The sequence below is a fragment of the Hibiscus syriacus genome, unplaced genomic scaffold, assembly GCF_006381635.1.
Source record: "Hibiscus syriacus cultivar Baekdansim isolate YM2019G1 unplaced genomic scaffold, ASM638163v2 tig00110610_pilon, whole genome shotgun sequence".
In the NCBI taxonomy this organism is placed as follows: domain Eukaryota; kingdom Viridiplantae; phylum Streptophyta; class Magnoliopsida; order Malvales; family Malvaceae; genus Hibiscus; species Hibiscus syriacus.
In genome coordinates, this window is record NW_024062800.1 from 5,552,780 (window position 1) to 5,572,718 (window position 19,939).

Here is a 19,939-nt window from a genome sequence, read left to right on the forward strand (position 1 = left end):
ATCATATCCCATTACTAGCTGCTTCATTATTTCTGAAGCACTTGAACAAGGAACATTAAGATGTGTTCTATCAACATCCAGCTTGAAGTCCTTGGAATAAAAAATTCCTTCAGGCAAAGAAGCTGGTATGAGTTCAAAGGAACCTTTGTTACCTCTTTTCTCTCATAAACGTTCAGTACAAATGATGGAACCTTGTGGAAGAACCTAAATAGTTCAATGGGTGGTATTAGAAATGTATAAACTCCATCCTTACTCATTTTACAGAAGACACTAACAAAACCTTTCACTGTAGTTAAACAAACAACATCTATAATGTAACACCCTGATTTAGGGGCTAAATTTTAAGAATTATAAAGTGATGGATTTAATTGGTATTTTTGGGAGGAAAATTGAGGATTAAATAGTAAAATTTCAAAGTTGGCATACCGTTTTATAAAGTGCAAGAAACTCAGTGGCTAAACTATTAATTTAGCCAATTTTTTTATTGTAGATAATTATAAACTCTTCCCCGTCAGTTTCCAGAGACATTTTCCAGTTTCTCTTCCCCGTTCCGCAAACCTTTCATCGTGAATCGTCGTCGTTCGTCGTTAATTTCAGTCGGAAGTATCGTCGGTAATAAATCGATTTCAGTTGGTTTTTCGTCGATTCACGACGATCCGGTCATCCGTTAACGACACCTCCCGCACCATCGTGTTCCTTGCATCGTTCCGAGTCCACCGGTGTTCTCCGTTTCTCCGTCGTCGCCGGCACGTGGTGGGCAAAGACTATCAAAGTTTCCAACGTTTCAGAATCGAGCTCTTCACCGTTCAAAATTGTGAACCGAGCTTGGTAAGTTTCTCAAAATGCCTTAAAATAATTTTTAGGAATTTTTTCAGGAATTTTTCGGCACCGTATCACGGTTCACGCGCCACCCCCGAGAGTGGGCATCGTCTGGGTGTTAATTTTATAATTAATTTCTGTTTGGGTGCTATTTGTGTAAAATTCGGGTGTTAGTTTAGTAAATATTTATAGAAGGTGGCTAATTTTGTAATTAATTTCTGTTAGGGTGATATTTGTGTAAAATGGTCGAATGTTGACTATTGACCGTTGACCAGCATTGACCACAGTTGACCAAAACTTTGACCGGCGTTGACCGGGAATTAAACGACCTTTGACTTTGACCGAGTATACTTATCCTGACATTTTTCGATGTTCCAAATCCGATTCCGCAGTCCGTTTTTCGAAATTCGGACCCGAAGGCCTCGAAATTTCCAGTCAAAATTGTTAACTTTTATTTTGACCGACTTTTATTTTGACCAAAAATTCCAAATTTTTGAAAAGACATATTTTATGTTTTCGACGTCATTAATCCGAATCCGAAGTCCGTTTCGCCAAATTCGAACCCGGTAAGCTATTTTTCACTGATTTATCATCCGATTCGATCCGTTTTTTAGAATTAAGCTTCGTTTTTTATGTAATTTCTGTTGATATGGATCCGAGGAAATATTGGTAGATGATTTCAAGATCGAGGGCGTTCGAACGGAATTTAATGGTCGATAAGTATTGTACGGAAATCAAGGTAATACTTTACTACCTCTTTATGCTTTATGGAACATGTGAATATTGGTAAATGTATGAATAAGATAATGTTGGTCTCATTTGTGTAGTTAATGAATTCTTACACTCGATCCGAACACAGTAGAAATTTGGCAACTAATTATGGTTCAGATGATTAATATAGGAGATTGAGAGATTATTAGAATTAAATTACAAGTTTTGTGATTAGTGATAAAGGAATCAGCCCTGGATTTGTAACTTATATGTTATATCAACAAAGGTTAAATATTAAAGATACTCAGATGAGAAACTATGAGAATATTCTGGTTGGGTAAAATTACAAAAATAACCTTATATTATAAGATGACAAGAATTGTCCATGGAAGTTGGTTAATAACTCTGAAAAGACATATTTATCCGGTAAAAATTACTGATTTGCATAAGAAATGTTAGTTTTGCTTAGGAAATGCAGATAACCAGTTTTTAACCCAAAGAGGGTTTGAGCAAGATGCTAGAAGTCTGTTAAGGAATCATTTCAAGATCAGAGAATGTTCGGGAAAGCAATTAACCACAGGATCTTTAAATTATAAATATTTTCGTTAAGAGCTAATATCGAAATTATCTAGTTAAGAAATTACGAAAATGCCCTTGAGAGGTAAAATAGTCTGAGTTGACCCTGAATGAGAAAATACTTTGAGGATTTGTACTTAACTCGATTAAGTATGAATTTAATTGTTAAGATCATGTCTTTGTACAGAAAAATTCATGATATTCCGTTTGTAAAATCTGATAAGGCACTTGACCCGAAAATATTCGAGTAATGAGTAAATACCTGAAGAATAATTTATCGGGGGTATTCTGCTATTAGAATTGTTCGAAAGGACTTAAATAAATGATAAGATTGAATTTAATAGTAAGATCGGACGGAAGAAAATGATTAAAATACATTGAATCTGTAAAATGACCAAAATAACCCTGTAATGGAAATAACCCAAGAATATCACCAAGCTCAGGAATGATTGGATATCCTCGAGCTCTGAAGTGAATGGAATAAAATTGAATATCAAAATTACCAAAGTAACCTTATGGCCTAAACTAAGTAAATGTCTTGGATTAATTAAGGAATCCAAGTAAGCATAGGTATTGGACTACCTTTAAAAGTAATGGAACACAATTTAAGTGAGTAGATCAACCCTAAAGCTATGTCAATACCTGAATGTCATAGATATTACTGGAATGCGTATTCGTCTTCTCAAGTTTGGCTCGATGATAAATTTTGGAAGTTTTCAGCTCAGCTCAACTCTAGATCTCATTCAGTACAAAGAATTAGACGTTTGTTCGATAAATCAACCACGAATACAAAACTAAACTAAATGGAAGTACAATATGTATCTAAAACTTAGGAACGTCCAGAATTACTCTGGAAAGTTATGAAGTAACTGGAATAGACTTGACTGCTAAATGAACTAGGTAACCTCAAGGACTAAGGATTAAGTAAGAGATTGGAATAAGCCTGAAAACTCAGATGAACTTACGTGATGTATCATCCCTATGGATTATGAACCATAAATCAAGTACATTGGCATTTCCTGACACAGTTGAAACATGGAAATGATATAAAGACCATTAGAATATATGTTCGTCTCCTTAAGATCTGTTCAGTGATGACTTAGAAGATGATCTATGGATAAGAATATTTGGTATTAAAGAGTAAATACCCAGGAAGGTTATTGAATTGACAAGTTGACAAGTATTAGTTCTGGAAGCTATTCATCTGGAGTTGTTCGATAAACTGATTAATCGACATAGATTGTAAAGGTCCTGAACCTTCATTTCTTCCCTATCAGCTCAAGTCACATTCTGAATAACTAATGATTCTGTCAGTTATTGAACTCTTCCAATAGTGATTCTGAATTCCAATATTCTATCGGTATACTGAAGATTCGTGTTCCTCTACTTGTTAAGATTATCCAATATCTTTGAATACTATCTGTAAATTCTGGTGTGTTCCCTAGTCACATGAATATTTTACCTGATTTTCTATTTGATTTCTGATCTGATACTTGACATGGATTCTGATCTGATATCTGACATGGATTCTGATCTGATACTTGACTTGGATTCTGATCGAATACTTGACCTGGATTTTGATATGAAACTTGACCTAGATTATATTTTTATTTTTGATATATTCGTTTACGGACGGAACATGTTTTATTTGGGGGGGTAATGTTGGAGGAAGTATACCTGGAGGCTCCTCGGCTGTGTGCTAAGGACCTTACTTACCGGCTCCTCGGTTGTGTGCTCAGGGCCATACTGGACTTGTCGGTGGGTGTATGGTTCTGGGGAACCTACACATTTTGGACTTGACGGATGGGGGTATATATATATATATGTGTGTGTGTGTGTGTGTGTGTGTGTGTGTGTGTGTTTTAAAAAGATCTGAAAAGTTAAATGAATTTTGGGAACACACTAGAAAACCTATTCTGATCTCCTGAACCTAAACATCCCAAATATTTTCCATCAGAACTGAATATTATCTGTTAATACCCGAAATATCAATGGGACCTCAGCTCAGCCAAAGAAATCTGTAGATATCTGAACCAATAAGGAAATATATGTTTATATGTATCTGCACGTTCTTTAGCATCATCTGGTAGTTCTGTATTACTGAGCTTTTCGAAGCTCACTCTATTACTCACCATTTCAGGTTAAAAGATTGTACCAGTACAGCTATCAAAATCAGTAAGGGAGTTCTTCCGGCGTTGCTTGCAGAGTATGGTACATGTGATTAGGGGCACATGTAATTGTATTTTGTTTTATATACGAGTCTGAAAATCTGTTTCATTTCTTAATATTGATAAATGATTTTATGAGTTTACATGTTTTGATAAAAAAAAATTAAATTTTCCGCTATTTTTTATAATGGTCGCTTTGGTAGCCCAAATGTGACACCCCGAATCAGATCTGGTTACCCTCATCGGTCTGAGGGGGTTACATATAACCACAATCTTCAGCACTTGATTTCTGGTAGGCATGCAGTCAAAGACTCCCACAAAACCAAGTTATCTGAATGGCAGCACTTGCACATACTTGCTCAAAACCTTTTATTTTCTTTTCGATAGTAGAAACATCCTAACTACTAGCTAAAAAATGTAAATTGGATTCTTCCAAAATATATTTTTCAAAATTGAAAACTAGAATGGATTTCTCATTTTTATTCAAGAGGGTTTAATATCTTCTGTAACTCTTCCCTATATGGGTGTGAAATGAAACCAGCAACAAAAAGAGTAACCTTATTTTTCACTTCAATCCAACTATAACCCGGCATTTTCTTTATCCCTTGATCCACCATTTCTCTCCTAACACTCTCAGCTTCCTTCCACTTCCCACTAGCACAATACAAGTTCGATAATAACCATCACACATATTTTTTAGAGTCTAAACTGTACTGGAATTCATCCCCAATACTAACCCCCATCTCGACATCCCCATGAATGGAATATGCTCCTAGCAAGGCTTCATGTGAGCTGCTCTTAGCCTCAGCTGTATCTTTTTCCAAGTATTTACTAGCCAACTCTTTCGCCTCTGCAAAGTATCCACCCCGGCCAAGCATATCCACCGTGCATGCTACATGATCTATCTCGTAAGTAAGACCATAAACAGAGCCCATCAAAGCAAAAAATAAACGACCTTTATTGATAAGGCCTGTATGGCTACAAATCATCAACAAGCCTATGAAGCTAACTTTATCTGGTTTCATCCCATGTGCCACCATATCATCATAGACCTGTAATGCTTGAGTAGCCAACCCATGCATTCCAAATCCAAACAGCATTGCATTCCAAGAAACCAAATCCTTGTCAAGAATTTCATCAAATGCTTAGCTTGAGCCTTTGATATCCCCACATTTGGCATACGTGTTAACCAGGCCATTTCCAGCATAGACAGACTTGAAATCCGTATCTAATCACACAACCATGGACCATTTTACCAAAACCAAGTACTGCCAAACTCGAACACGCATGAAGTATAGCTCCGAATGTGAAGTCATCTGGGCATACAGAACTCCTCACCATCTGAACAAACAGCTTAAGAGCTTGTTCTCCTTCCCCATTTCTTGCATACCCTGCAACCATACTAGTCCATGAAATCACATTCTTCTCCGGTATGCGTTGAAACACATTAACGGCTTCAAAGGTGTTCCCCATTTTTACATAGCCATCAATCATGGCATTCCAAGACACTAGATTGAGTAGTCCTACATATTCAAACTCTTTTATAGCAACATCCATGCAACCAAGTTTAGCATAAAAGCTCAAAATTGAATTCTTCACTTCCACAGCCAAGCACTAACCGGTTCTAATAATAAAACCATGCACTGCACGCCCATATGCATAATCCAATTCTTTTAAGTACACGCATTCATTAGAAAACTAAAAGTCAAGTGATCAGGAGTGCGACACAAACTTTCATTCATTTCTTTAAGCAAATTAATACACATTTCAACCTCCCCATACAGGGAAAAACTCGAGATCATAATGTTCCAAGTAACTAACACCTTTTCTGGCATGCCATTAAAGGTTTTAAATGCAATATCAAACTGACCAGAATTAACATAAGCAAATAAAAGAGAACACCAAGTTACATCATTTCTTAGACTTTGACCTATCTCTTGAAACACTTTTCTTGCACTACCGGGATCTAAATATTTCCCATACATATCAACAAGAGAGTTGTTAACAGGTAAATAGTATTGGTACCCGAAAGTAATGATTAATGCGTGGGCTTTTGTTCCATTTCGAAATGAGCCGAAGCCTGAACAAGCGTTTAGAGTTGATGTGAAGGTGAAGTGGTCGGGCTTAGCGTTGGCAAACCTCATGAGATGGAAAAGGGAGAGAGCATCTTTGTGAAGACCCAGTTGAGAGTAGCTTGAAATAGCGTTCCAAGTAATTGAGTCTTTGTGAGGCATTTCGTCGAACAGTTTGCGAGCGGTTGTGATGAGACCGGATCTCTACAAAGAGATGATCTTGGTCGTCAGTTGGTGAAGATTTGAAGGAATGTCTCATTGTTCAAAGAATTGGAAGTAGCGGTTCATTTAGCCTGAGTTCCGCGTTATGCGATCTCTTTGGAGCATCCACTTGTTATATTGAACCTGGGTTTACCGGTTGGACCCCTCTGCCTGATCAGTTTGGATCTTAGATAAGAAAATTTTCAATTTGGGTATCCGAATTGACTAATACTATATTAAATTAATTTTTATATTATTTTAAATAATAAAAATTATAAATGTGATTTTTATTAATTCTAAACATAATATTTAAAAAAAACGTAAGAAATATATTTTTAATATATATATATATATATATATATATAAACAAATTAAAGATAAATACAACTTTATAAATATTGTATATTTTTTTATTAAGTTAAAGTAATTACAAACCGTATCTGTTTTAAATACTTTCAATCTTTTGATAATAAACGTTCAATCACCTTGTTGAAACCGTTGATATTTGAACTCGTGACCTATAGAAATAACAACGATTTTTTTAACCAGAAAAGTTGGTTCGTGCATAAATAGGGTACATTTAAAAATATTATGTAAGATATAAATAATATTTTAGAGAAAATTATTCTTATAAAAAGAGTATCCAGAATAATATAATAATAAAAATAAATATAATATTTTTAATTACACGTGATATGGACAAATTCGATGACCTTTTCAAGTTTAACTTTTGACTTTATATTGGCTATTTTTAAAATTTTGATTTTTCGATTTAAGTTTGACTTCTACGTTGAATTTGATCATGTAAGTGATTTTTTTTAATTGGATCTATTTTAATAAGAATATTATATGTATGTAGTTTCTGTGTGAGGACACTTGAATGGATTCAATGGTTATTCAGCACTCGTTTAACGTTGGATTATGAGAGAGATATGGCTCTGCAATTCCATCAATTTCGAAGGAATGTGTCCTATTTTTTTTACAAAAAAAAAAATTGTATGGACTGATGATATTCATGTGTGGGCAGTGTTTACAGGAAACTTACATGTGCTTGTTGATTCATATTCTCGTTGTTGTTAGCAACCTACACTAGTTGGGGACCAGGAAATATCGGAAATTATTGATGCTAATGATGATACTACAGCATCAGAATCCATCATGGATGGGCATCCGAAATTAGAACGCTTAAACATGGAATTTACGAATGCTAATGTTTGAGAAAGATTTAAGTGGCCCGCAGAGAATATCTCTCTCTTCAATTGTTCATTCTAGTGTTCTGAATTACACTTTGGAAAGTGGCATCTCTTCATATTTTCATTTAAAATTGGTCCTCGAATTCTTAAACTATATACTAATCACGTTTGTTAATAAAATTGTTGGGTCAAGTTTTTTTTTAAAAAAATATGAGATGATTGCAAAGTAATATTTGTTTAAAATCTTTCTTAATAATTGACAACACGTACATCCCACATACAAAGTTGCTCGATCTCATTACGTTTAGGGAGAACAACACTACTCTTAACCACTGAGGTCACTTGATAGGTTCTAGTCATATTATTATATGTTTGAGAAGAAAAAGTTTCGGCTAAATTATGGTTGAAACTAATTACACATTTGTATGAATTTGGGAATGAATTTCAAAAGTTTGAGGCCCACTTTAGAATGAGACTCATGGTTTGTGGATGAAACTAGAATGTTCAAAAGTTTAAAGACTAATTTAGAATGAGATTCGTAGTTTGAGGTGAAATTAGAATATTCAAATGTTTAAGTACCAATTTAAAATGAGAGTATAGTTTAGGGACATATGATGCAATTAACTCTTTTTTAAATATATGAAAAACTTTATAAATAGAACATATATGTGCTAAATATATACATACTAGTATCACATTGAATTGAATGGTGACACGGGGCTAGACTGTTAGCTAGCTGGTCAGTGCGACCCCCCTTAGTCGCTTTGCTCGGTTGTTTTGCGATAAGGCAGCCTTGAAACCTAAGTTTGGTTGCTTGGCTTGAAATAAGAATGAATGAATGAATACAATGGGGGTGAGGAGGCACGAGATTATGAATGTACGCACAAAGAGATTATGAACGGAAATAAGAGAGGCACGAGAGTATTTGGCTTGAAAGTCAGGTTAGTCTTATTTCCAAGAGAAAGAATGAATGAATACAATGGGAGTGGGGAGGCCCCCTTTTATAATGAGAATACCCTAAGAGTTAATGACTAAGTCTACTTCTACTCTAACTAAAAGTACATCCTTACTTTAGTTAAATGTATAAAGGTTGAATCCTACTTAAACAATGATGGTGGCTTTGTCCTTTTTCTTAGAGAGGGTCGGCCTTAGCTTGGAGAGGGCCCGAGTCACAGTGTGCTCTGCCTTATCCAATTCTGGTGCGGGCTTGGCGTATCCCTTGGTGTATTTTGGGGCAGACTTGGAGCGCCGCTTGATGCGTCTGGGCCAGGAAGTGCTTTAGTGCGCGGATGTTCTCTGGTTTATGTTGGACTCGCCCTCATGGTCGTGGCCCATGACATTCTCCCCCACTAGTTCTAGCCACGCCCTCGTCGCTTGCTTGAATGAAATTGCTCGATTTTGTCCTTAAATTGCCATAGGGTTTCGGTAGGTTCCTAGCTCCCTTCGCTTTTGGGAAGCCCTTTCAATTGAACAAGGTATTCGTGCCTTGGTTTATGCCCCACTCAGTGATTGGCTCTTTCAACGTGGATGGCTTCAACTTCCCTTTCGTAAGAGGCTTTTATTCCAATTTGATCTCAATGGGAAATACTTCGATCGAGATCATCTTTTTCTAGATGAAAAGGCTTGAGTAGGCTCACATGTAACACAGGGTGAGCCCTGATGGTTTGTGGCAAGTCTAACTTATAGGCCATGGTACCTATGCGTTTCTTGATTTTGAATGGTCCTTCGTATCTTCACACCAACCCTTTATGTCTGTCTTGGTTATCAAACCCCAAAATATGGTTAATTTATAGGTTTTTGAAATTTAAAGGTAGTTTTAGAAAGTGTTGAAAATATTTTGATGTTTCGATATAACATATTAAGTGTTATTGAATTTTAAGATTTTATAAACATTTTTCAAAGTATATTCGATTTAATTATTCGAATATCACAAACATTACTCTAAGGATTTCAAAGGTCAATTTCAATCCTTACTAAAGTGTAAAATTGTGTTTTATACTTAAAATATTTTTGAAACAATTTTTACAAAGTCTTTCGAACAAAAAACGAGCCAAAAATCAATTTTATGTAGGGATGTACCGATGCACTACATGATGCATCGATGCACTCCATTTCGAAAGCATTTGTGATGCACAAGTCTTGCATCGATGCACTCTTGAATATTTTGAAACATCGAATGCATTTTGTGTACTGATGCACATACCATGCATCGACGCACTCTAGGCTCATTTGAAACATTGAATGTAATTAGTGTATCGATGCACCCTTAGTGTAACAATGCACTAAGTCTTATAACAGTCGAAATATTTGAATTTTACACCTAGTGTACCGATTCACCTTGGCTATGCATCGATGCACATACGCTCCCAACTGTTTTATTTAATTATTTTCACACACTAAAGGCTCTATTGACTCCACTAATGATCCCAACGTTTAGAAGTGATCCAAAGAGTATTTAAACAAGCTTAGGAGCCATTGATCAACAAGAATTAAGAAGATAAGCTAGAGAATCAAAGAGAAAGCATCAAACCTCAAGTTTGAGCATTTCAAGCCAAATTTTCATTCAATATTCATTTTGCATTCAAGAACAATTATTGTGCTCAATTGAATTCATTTTTAGTGTTCTTTCTTTGTTCTAGAATTGTGCAAACATTCTACCTTGTGATGTGTTTCTGTAAGTTTACAAATTTGTGTATTTCTCTTTGGGAGAGAGTGTTCTCAAGAATTTTGGATATAATTCTTGAAGGAGTTGTAAGGTTACTCTTTGACCTTAAAAGAAAGAACAAATTAGTGAATTTGTTGGAAAATCCTTATTGTGGATAGCTAAGGTAGTGGACGTAGACTTTGGTTGAGAAAGTTGAACCACTCTAAATAACTGTGCAAATTTTTCAATTTTCTGCAAAAGCTTCCACCAAAATTTTTATTGCCAATTCAGCCTCTCTTGGCTATTTCGTCAATCGATTAACTCAACAATTGGTATCAGAGTCTCACTTATTTGAAGTTTTAATCGCCTCTTGAGTCGATTCGAGAAGTGTTATATCGATATTTAAGTCATCAATGGCCTCCACTTCAAACTCTGACTTCGTTCTTGATTCTATGCCCATTAACAAACCTCCTTTCTTAAATGGAGCTAATTATGCTTATTGGAAGAATAGAATGAAGTACTTCATTCAAGCAATTGACATGGGAGCATGGAATATCATAGAAGACGGATATTTCATTCCTTCCACTCATTCAAGATTGTGGAGTGAAGCAGAGACAAGAATGTTCAAACTCAACTCAAAGGCTATCCATATTATTTTTTGTGCTCTTGGACTAGATGAATACGGGAGAGTTTCATCTTGTACAACCGCCAAGGAGATATGGGATAAACTTCAAGTCACTCATGAAGGCACATATGAGGTAAAAGAATCTAAATTAGTCTTCTAACTCATAGCTATGAAAATTTCAGGATGAAACCGGATGAAGATATCAAAGCTATGACGGATAGATTTTCCACGATTGTCAATGGTCTCAAATCATATGGAGAGATCATTCCAAACGAAAAGCTTGTGAGGAAGTTAGTTTACTCTCTTTTAAAATCCTGGCAATCAAAGAATTTAACAATCATCAAGGCTAAAAACTTAAAGTCTTTAACTCTCGAAGAGTTAATTGGATCTCTCCTCACTCATGAAATAATGCTTCAAGATGAGGTAGACCTCGAGAAGATTGATGAGACAGAGAGGGAGAAGAAGAAAAAGAAGAACGTGGGAGTTGCTCTCAAATCTACAAGAGATGAGAGTGATTCGGATGAAGATGACGATGATGAGGAAATGACATTATTTGCCAAACGATTCAGAAAATTGATGAAGCCCAACCGAGGAAGAAAATTCAAACGAAATAAAGGCTTCAAAATTGAATCAAAGAAGAAAGACTCGATCATTTGCTACGAATGCAAAAAGCCGGTTCATGTCAAATATGATTGCCAACAATTGAAGAAGAAGGGTCAATCGAAGAATAAACACAAAGCTCATGTGGCTACATAGAGCGATGATGAAGGTTCCGATGAAGAGGAACAAGAAGTAGCAAACTTGTGCTTGATGGCCATCGGGGAAAGCTCTCAGGTAACCTCTAGCTCATTTAATTTCGAAGATTATTCTTTTGATGATCTATTAGAGAAATATATTGGGTTGGCTTCGGATTATGAGAAACTATTTTTAAGATACAAAAATGATATTTCAAAATTGAAAAATGAAAATAATCTCATATCCAAGACCAACAAAGATCTTGAAAGTAAAATAAAAATATTTGCAAATCAAACTAGATGAGTTTAAAAAGAAAAATATTGATTTACATAATTTACTTTCAAGAGTAAATGATGATCATCAAAAGAAAATTGATGATCTTAAAGCTTCTTTTGATAAAGTTGGAATAAGACATTTTGAAAATGGAGAAAGTTCAAAATCCAACTTTGTTAGAAATAGTTTTAAAGAAGTATATGGGTTCCTAAAGAACTCATTACTACTAAAGATAAGGATATCCTACACAAATGGATACCTAAGGGGACTAGAATTTTGGAAACTAATGAATATAGACCCAAAAGAAATTGGGTACCAAAAATAAAAAATTAATCTATGTTTGTAGGGAAAGGAGCATTGCTACAAGGCACGAGAACAAGTTCAAATTCATGGTACCTTGATAGTGGATGGTCAAGACATATGACCGGAGACAAGAGCCGGTTCATCGAGCTTAACGACAAAAATAAAGGATATGTGACTTTTGGTGATAATTCAAAAGGTCACATTGAAGGTATAAGTACTATAGGTAATACCTCTTCCATACAAATTCAAAATGTTTTATATGTGAATGGGTTAAATCATAATCTATTGAGTATTAGCCAATTTTGTGATAAAGGATACAATGACTTATTTGAAACACATGGTTGTAAAGTCATTGACATTGTATCTAATCAGATTATGCTTGTTGGTCATAGAATATGAAACATATACATGGTGCATTTAGATTCTATAAATATGACTAATTTATGCCTAGTTGCTAAGGATGAACATGATAGTTGGTTATGGCATAGCAGACTAGGACATACAAGTATGAGTGTTTTACAACGACTAATTCAAGGAGATTTAGAAAGAGGATTGCCAAAGCTAAAATTTGATAAAGATAAAATCTGTGATGCTTGTGCTAAAGGAAAACATCAAAGAGCTTCCTTTAAGTCCATTAATGATGTATCAACTAGTAGAGTATTACAATTGATCCATATAGATCTTTTTGGGCCAATTAGGACTGTTAGCTTGGGTGGAAAACAATATTGCTTTGTATTAGTAGATGACTATTCTAGATATACTTGGGTTCTATTTTTAAGTACTAAAGATGAAGCATTAGAAAAAATCACCACGTTTTCAAAAGTAATCCAAAATGAAAAAGGTTACTCCATAACTAGTATTATGAGTGATCATGGTACTGAATTTGAAAATCTTGGATTTACTGATTTTTGTAATTCTAATGGTATTAGCCATAATTTTCAGCACCGAGAACCCCTCAACAAAATGGAGTTGTTGAGAGGAAAAATCAAACTTTAGAAGAAATGGTTAGATTCATGCTTTGTGAAAACAATTTGCCAAAATATTTTTTGGCGAAAACCATAAATACCGCTTGTTATATTAATAATCGTGTAATGATTAGGCCTATTTTAAAGAAAAATCCATATGAACTTTTCAAATATAAAAAGCCTAACATTTGCTATTTTCATCATTTTGGATGTAAATGTTTTGTTTTAAACAACGGTAAAGAAAATCTAGGCAAATTTGATGCTAAAAGTGATGAAGGAATTTTTTTGGGTTATTCCTTAAATTTTAAAGCTTATCGGGTATTTAATGAAAGAACTTTAGTTGTAGAAGAGTTTATACAAGTTGTTTTCGATGATAATCCCATTCCGAGGAAGGATTCTTGTGTGAATGATGATGTAGGTATTGTAAACAAAAATGACGTTAGACATGACGTTGGATAACCATCATAAAATGAAGAAACGAAAGATGAGGAAACTCATGATATTCTCCAGAATCCAACCATTGAAGAAAGAGAAGTCTCTTACCCAAGAGAATACAACTATGTCAAGGATGGTGAGATAATAGGTGATCCATCCAAAGGGGTAACAACTCGATCTTCTTTTAGAAATATATATAATTATGTTACATTCTTCTCATGCATAGAGCCTAAGAATATTAAAGAAGTATTAAATGATGAACATTAGATTATGGCTATGCAAGAAGAGTTAAATCAATTTGAGAGAAGTAAAGTATGGACATTAGTTGAAAGGCCTAGTAATAAATCTAATGTATGTACTAGATGAGTATTTAGGAATAAGCTTGATGAAATTGGTAATATAGTGAGAAACAAGGCTAGGCTTGTTGCTCAAGGCTATACTCAAGAAGAAGACATAGACTATGATGAAACATACGCTCCCGTAGCTAGGATGGAAGCAATTAGACTGTTATTAGCATTTGCATGTTCCAATGAATTTAAATTATATAAAATGGATGTTAAAAGTGTATTTTTAAATGGTTTTATAAAAAAAGAAGTGTATGTGGAACAACCTCCTGGTTTTGAAGATTCAAAATTTCCAGATCATGTTTTTAAATTGACAAAAGCACTTTATGGTTTAAAACAAGCTCTTAGAGCTTGCTATGAAAGATTGTCAAATTTTTTAATTGAAAAAGGTTATTCAAAAGGGAAGGTTAACACTACATTGTTTTTAAAGCATAAAGGTAAAGATTTATTACTAGTTCAAATTTATGTTGATGATATAATATTTGGTTCTACTATTGATGTTCTTTGCCAAGAATTTTCTAAGCTGATGCAGAGTAAATTCGAGATGAGCATGATGGGCAAGCTCTCATTTTTCTTCGGACTCCAAATCAAGAAAAGAAAAAATGGCATCTTCATCAATCAAGAAAAATATATCAAAGATATGCTCAAGAAATTTGGATTGGAAAATGGGAAACCTTATGCCACTCCAATGAGCTCATCTACAAAGCTTGACAAAGATGGAGGTAAATGTGTGGATGTTGAATTATATAGATCAATGATTGGCTCTTTGCTTTATCTAACTGCAAGTAAACCAGACATTATGTTTAGTGTTTGCTTATGTGCTAGATTACAATCATGCCCTAAGGAATCACATTTACTAGCTGTTAAGAGAATCTTTAGATACCTTAAGGACACTTCTAGTTTAGGACTTTGGTATCCTAGAGACTCTAGCTTTAGCTTGCATGCCTTCTCTGATGCGAATTATAGAGGATGCAAAATAGATAGGAAAACACCTCTGGTACTTGTCAATTCCTAGGAAATATGCTAATTTCATAGTTTTCAAAGAAACAAAATTGTGTTGCATTATCTACCACTGAAGCGGAATATATTTCAACCGGTAGCTGTTGTGCACAAGTTTTATGGATGAAACAACAACTTTTATATTATGGAATTGAAGTAGATACCATACCTATCAAGTTTGAAAATACTAGTGTTATTTGTCTCACTAAAAATCCCATCAAACACTCAAGAACTAAGCACATTGAATTAGACATCATTTCATTAGAGATCATGTCGCTAAAGAAGATGAAGTTCTAGAATTTGTTGATACTTTGCATCAATTAGCGGATATTTTTACAAAACCTTTAGATAAAGAAAGATTTTGTACACTTAGGAGAGAATTAGGTTTAACTGACCTATCTTCACTTAGTGTTTAAAATAAGTTTAGCACTTTTAATTAGAAATGAAAAATGCTTATAAAAATAATATTTTTGATTGCATTATTTGCTATTATTAGGGGGAGTTTATGATTCTTAGTGAAAATTAATTATATGTTCAAATAATGTTTAAGGATAGATTTGATTGATTGAACATAGTTAATTTTCGATCTATGAGTTGCCAATACCATTAGAGCTAATTAATTTAGCATTTTAAGTGTTTAATACAGATTTTTGACATTTTTGTGCTTTGTGCATCGATACACTAGATAGTGTACCAATGTATCCCTTGAATGTGCATCGATATGCCATAAAGGTGCACTGATGCACTCATTGAATGTGCATCGATGCACTCTACTGTGCATCGATACACCTATCGGGATTTTGGGTTTAAATGCCTAATTTCTTCATTTTTCTCAAAACCAAAACCTAAATACTCATAGTCATGCGCCTCACTCTCTCTTAACCTCTCTCTAAAATTTCTCAAAACCAATGATTCAAGTTAGAATCTTCTCGTTTATCAACTCCTAATCTTGCTACAATCATTAAAATCGTGCAAATTTCATCCAATCTCACTCAAATCCGAAAATCTTCAAGGTATTTTTCTAAAACTACTATTTTATCAATTTTGAACTTAGGACTAGTTTTGATTAGTTCTAGGTTGAACTATATATCGGGCATTGATTATATGATGAGTCTAGACTAGATTTTACAACCAATTTCGTCAAAAACACACAATTTTTCAAAATTTTCTTTGCATTTTCGAAATTAAAAAAATATTTTAATTTAAAAATTGTTGTTTTTGATTGAATTGTATTATATTATGAAAACTATACATATTATAATTCTTAAACATTTATTTCCAAAATAGTTTTCAAAACTTTGCCCATTAGGATTCAATTTAGAGAACCTTGAATATTGCTGACTCATTTGAGTTTTGGGATGATTATATTTGCATACATGTGTTTCAAATTTGCAGGTTACCTTATCTATTCCGATTTCTTGAACCATGTCTAAACGCCCTAGGTCGTCATCAAGTCGTTCGAGTCCAAACCGATCTCCCATTCCTCCTTCACCACCTAATCCAAATCCAAACTCGAATGACCCAAATATGACTATTATAAACTCTTGTTTCAATGTGCTTGGTCGTAGACAAGATCTCTACCATAGGTACCATACTTTTTTTGAATCATACAAAATCCGGGAAGAGTGTATCCCTTCGATCCAAGCTATGGAATATACGAATTTTCAATATCTTCCTACTCTTAAATCCTGGAAGTTTAATAAACTTTTTCAACTCAAACCTATCGTTTATCATCAATTAGTCCGCATCTTCTATTCCAACACGGTATGTGTCCAAAATGATCGCCAATCCGAAACCATAGGAATTCGATCCTATCTTTTAGGTCAATTCTCTTTTATTGACTCTGACACAATCGCTACCCATTTTGGACTAGATAACTTAGGTTTATATAATGAAAAGAAAACTGTGGCAACACCCTATAAGTCTAAGGATAGTGTAAGTACCCTAAGAACTCATCACGATAGATTCCTTCATATGATGATCTCTTGGTGGTTTAGACCATCCGGAGGTAGGTACTCCTCACTAAGAGTTATAGATTTATGGTGTATACATTATATCTAACATAACAAGAAAATAAATCTGCCACAAATCATTTTTAGTGAGTTAGTAGATACCGTAAATATTGTTCCATCTAAGAATGTAGAAACTTTAGTTTAAGGTTGTCTTCTCAGTATTTATCAAACTCGGTCTTAGGGTCACTCTTTATATTCCCATCCCTCTCCAGAACCAACTCAATCTCACCTCCTTAAAGAAATCGGGATGGAAAAAGGAAGGTGTCCAATGGGTTCGAACCTCTGAGAAAACACCGGGAGCTAGCTCCTCATGAGTTCCACCTCCTCCGGCACCGGTAGCGGATGATGATCCAGAGCTTTAGCAACTTATGCAATATATCGACGATATTGACGATGAAGCACTTAAGGACAAGCTGGCACAGCAAGAGGGTCAAATGCCTCCATATTTTCGATCATTTTTGGAGTCATTTGATCTAAGGTTTGCATCCATAGAATCTCATCTAACTGCTATGGGGGCTCAACAACGGGAGATGAATGAACATTTAGATGCGCTCATACTCGAGATGAGAGCACGTTATCCTCCTCCTCTCGATCCTCCTTTGGATGACTAGACCTATCTTGTTTTAGTTTTCTTGGATTTATGACTTATTGTTAAAACATTTTGAATGTTTTTGGATGATTGTAGATTGATTTTTTGGATTGTTTTTGATGTTTGAATTTGTTATGGATGTTGGATGTTTAAACTTTGAATGCTTATATATTTGGTTTGATTGAATTTTTAATTTGAGCTTAATGTTTATTAATTTTTGCATCATTTACATCATTTAGAAAATGACCAATTTACTATTACACATTGTTCATGAATATTGATTTATGAAACTAATGGCTAACCTTTCTCTTGATTGTGATCTTAGCAGCTTAAGCTATATTTATTTAAAATAAATTGGCTAAATTTTCAAAACCTTGTTTAAAACATTTGAGTCTTTTTAATTTAACAAAAAGGGGGGGAGAAGATATGTTATAGTAAGGGGGAGTAATTTTACAAAACAAATTCAAAAATATTCTTCAAAGAAAATCTTAAAATTACTCAAATGTTTTTTATATCAAAAAGGGGGAGATTGTTGAAAACATTTTGATGTTTCGATATAACAAATTAAGTGTTATTGAATTTTAAGATTTTATAAACATTTTTCAAAATATATTCGATTTAATTATTCGAATATCACAAATATTACTCCAAGGATTTCAAAGGTCAATTTCAATCCTTACTAAAGTGTAAAATTGTGTTTTATACTTAAAATAATTATGAAACAATTTTTACAAAGTATTTCGAACCAAAAACGAGCCAAAAATCAATTTTATGTAGGGATGTACCGATGCACTACTTGATGCATCGATGCACTCCATTTCGAATGCATTTTGTGTACCGATGCACAAGCCATGCATCGATGCACTCTTGAATATTTTGAACATTGAATGCATTTTGTGTACCGATGCACATACCATGCATCGATGCACTCCAGGCTCATTTGAAACATGGAATGTAATTAGTGTACCGATGCACCCCTAGTGTATCGATGCACTAAGTCTTATAACGGTCGAAATATTTGAATTTTACGCCTAGTGTACAGATGCACCTTGGTTATGCATCGATGCACCTTGGCTATGCATCGATACACACATGCCCCCAACTATTTTATTTAATTGTTTTAACACACTAACGGCTCTATTGACGCCACTAATGATCCCCAACGTTTAGAAGTGATCCAAAGAGTATTTAAACAAGCTTAGGAGCCATTTATCAACATGAATTAAGAAGAGATGCTAGAGAATCAAAGAGAAAGCATCAAACCTCAAGTTTGAGCATTTCAAGCAAAATTTTCATTCAATATTCATTTTCCTTTCAAGAACAATTATTGTGCTCAATTGTATTCATTTTTTAGTGTTCTTTATTTGTTCTGGAATTGTGCAAACATCTTACCTTATGAGGTTTTTCTGTAAGTTTACAAATTTGTGTATTTCTCCTTCGGAGAGAGTGTTCTCAAGAATTTTGGGTATAATTCTTGAGGGAGTTGTAAAGTTACTCTTTGTCCTCAAAAGAAAGAACAAATTAGTGAATTTGTCAGAAAATCCTTAGTGTGGATAGCTAAGGTAGTGGACGTACACTTTGGTTGAGAAAGTCGAACCACTCTAAATCACTATGTAAATATTTTCAATTTTCTGCAAAAGCTTCCACCAAAATTTTTATTGCCAATTCACCCCCTCTTGGCTATTTCGTCGATCGATTAACTCAATAGAAAGTTACAGAAATTCAGGGGCTAGAACTCAAATTTTATCATTTTTAAAACCCAATGAAAAATAAACCCCCAATCAGTTAACCCTAAATTATCAAACCCCTAAAATCAAAATCCCTAACCCTTAAATTCATCCTCATCGACCCAACTATGCTACCTTGATTCGTCATCATCCAGCCACTGTTCATCGCATCGACGCCACGTATAGACTCATCGTCGACTGATGAACACAACCCGACCCATAGCCCATCCTGAATCAGCACTATTTGTCGTAGAAATCATCAGGAAGGTTCGTTAAAACCCCCAGCCGCCGCACATGTTTTCTTCGTTTCCCGCCGAATCGACAAGCATCGAGACTTACCGCCATCACCAATGGGTTCACCAGTCTTTTCCTCGTAAAACCCAACCCATGGGTTATCACACTGTCGTCGTTTTCACCGGAGGTCGTGGGTAAGTTTCGGGTTTATAGTTTGGTTAAATTTTTTTTTTCGGTTTTGGTTGATGTTTTAGTTTAAATGTTAGTCGATTACCGCCATCACCAATGGGTTCACCAGTCTTTTCCTCGTAAAA

The 19,939-nt window shown here is 34.6% G+C and overlaps 1 pseudogene; it reads right to left on the reverse strand.

Annotated features, from left to right (window-relative positions):
* Positions 1–4,687: 4,687 nt before the first annotated feature.
* On the reverse strand, positions 4,688–19,736 carry LOC120135681 (annotated as a pseudogene).
* Between the last annotated feature and the right edge of the window lie 203 nt (positions 19,737–19,939).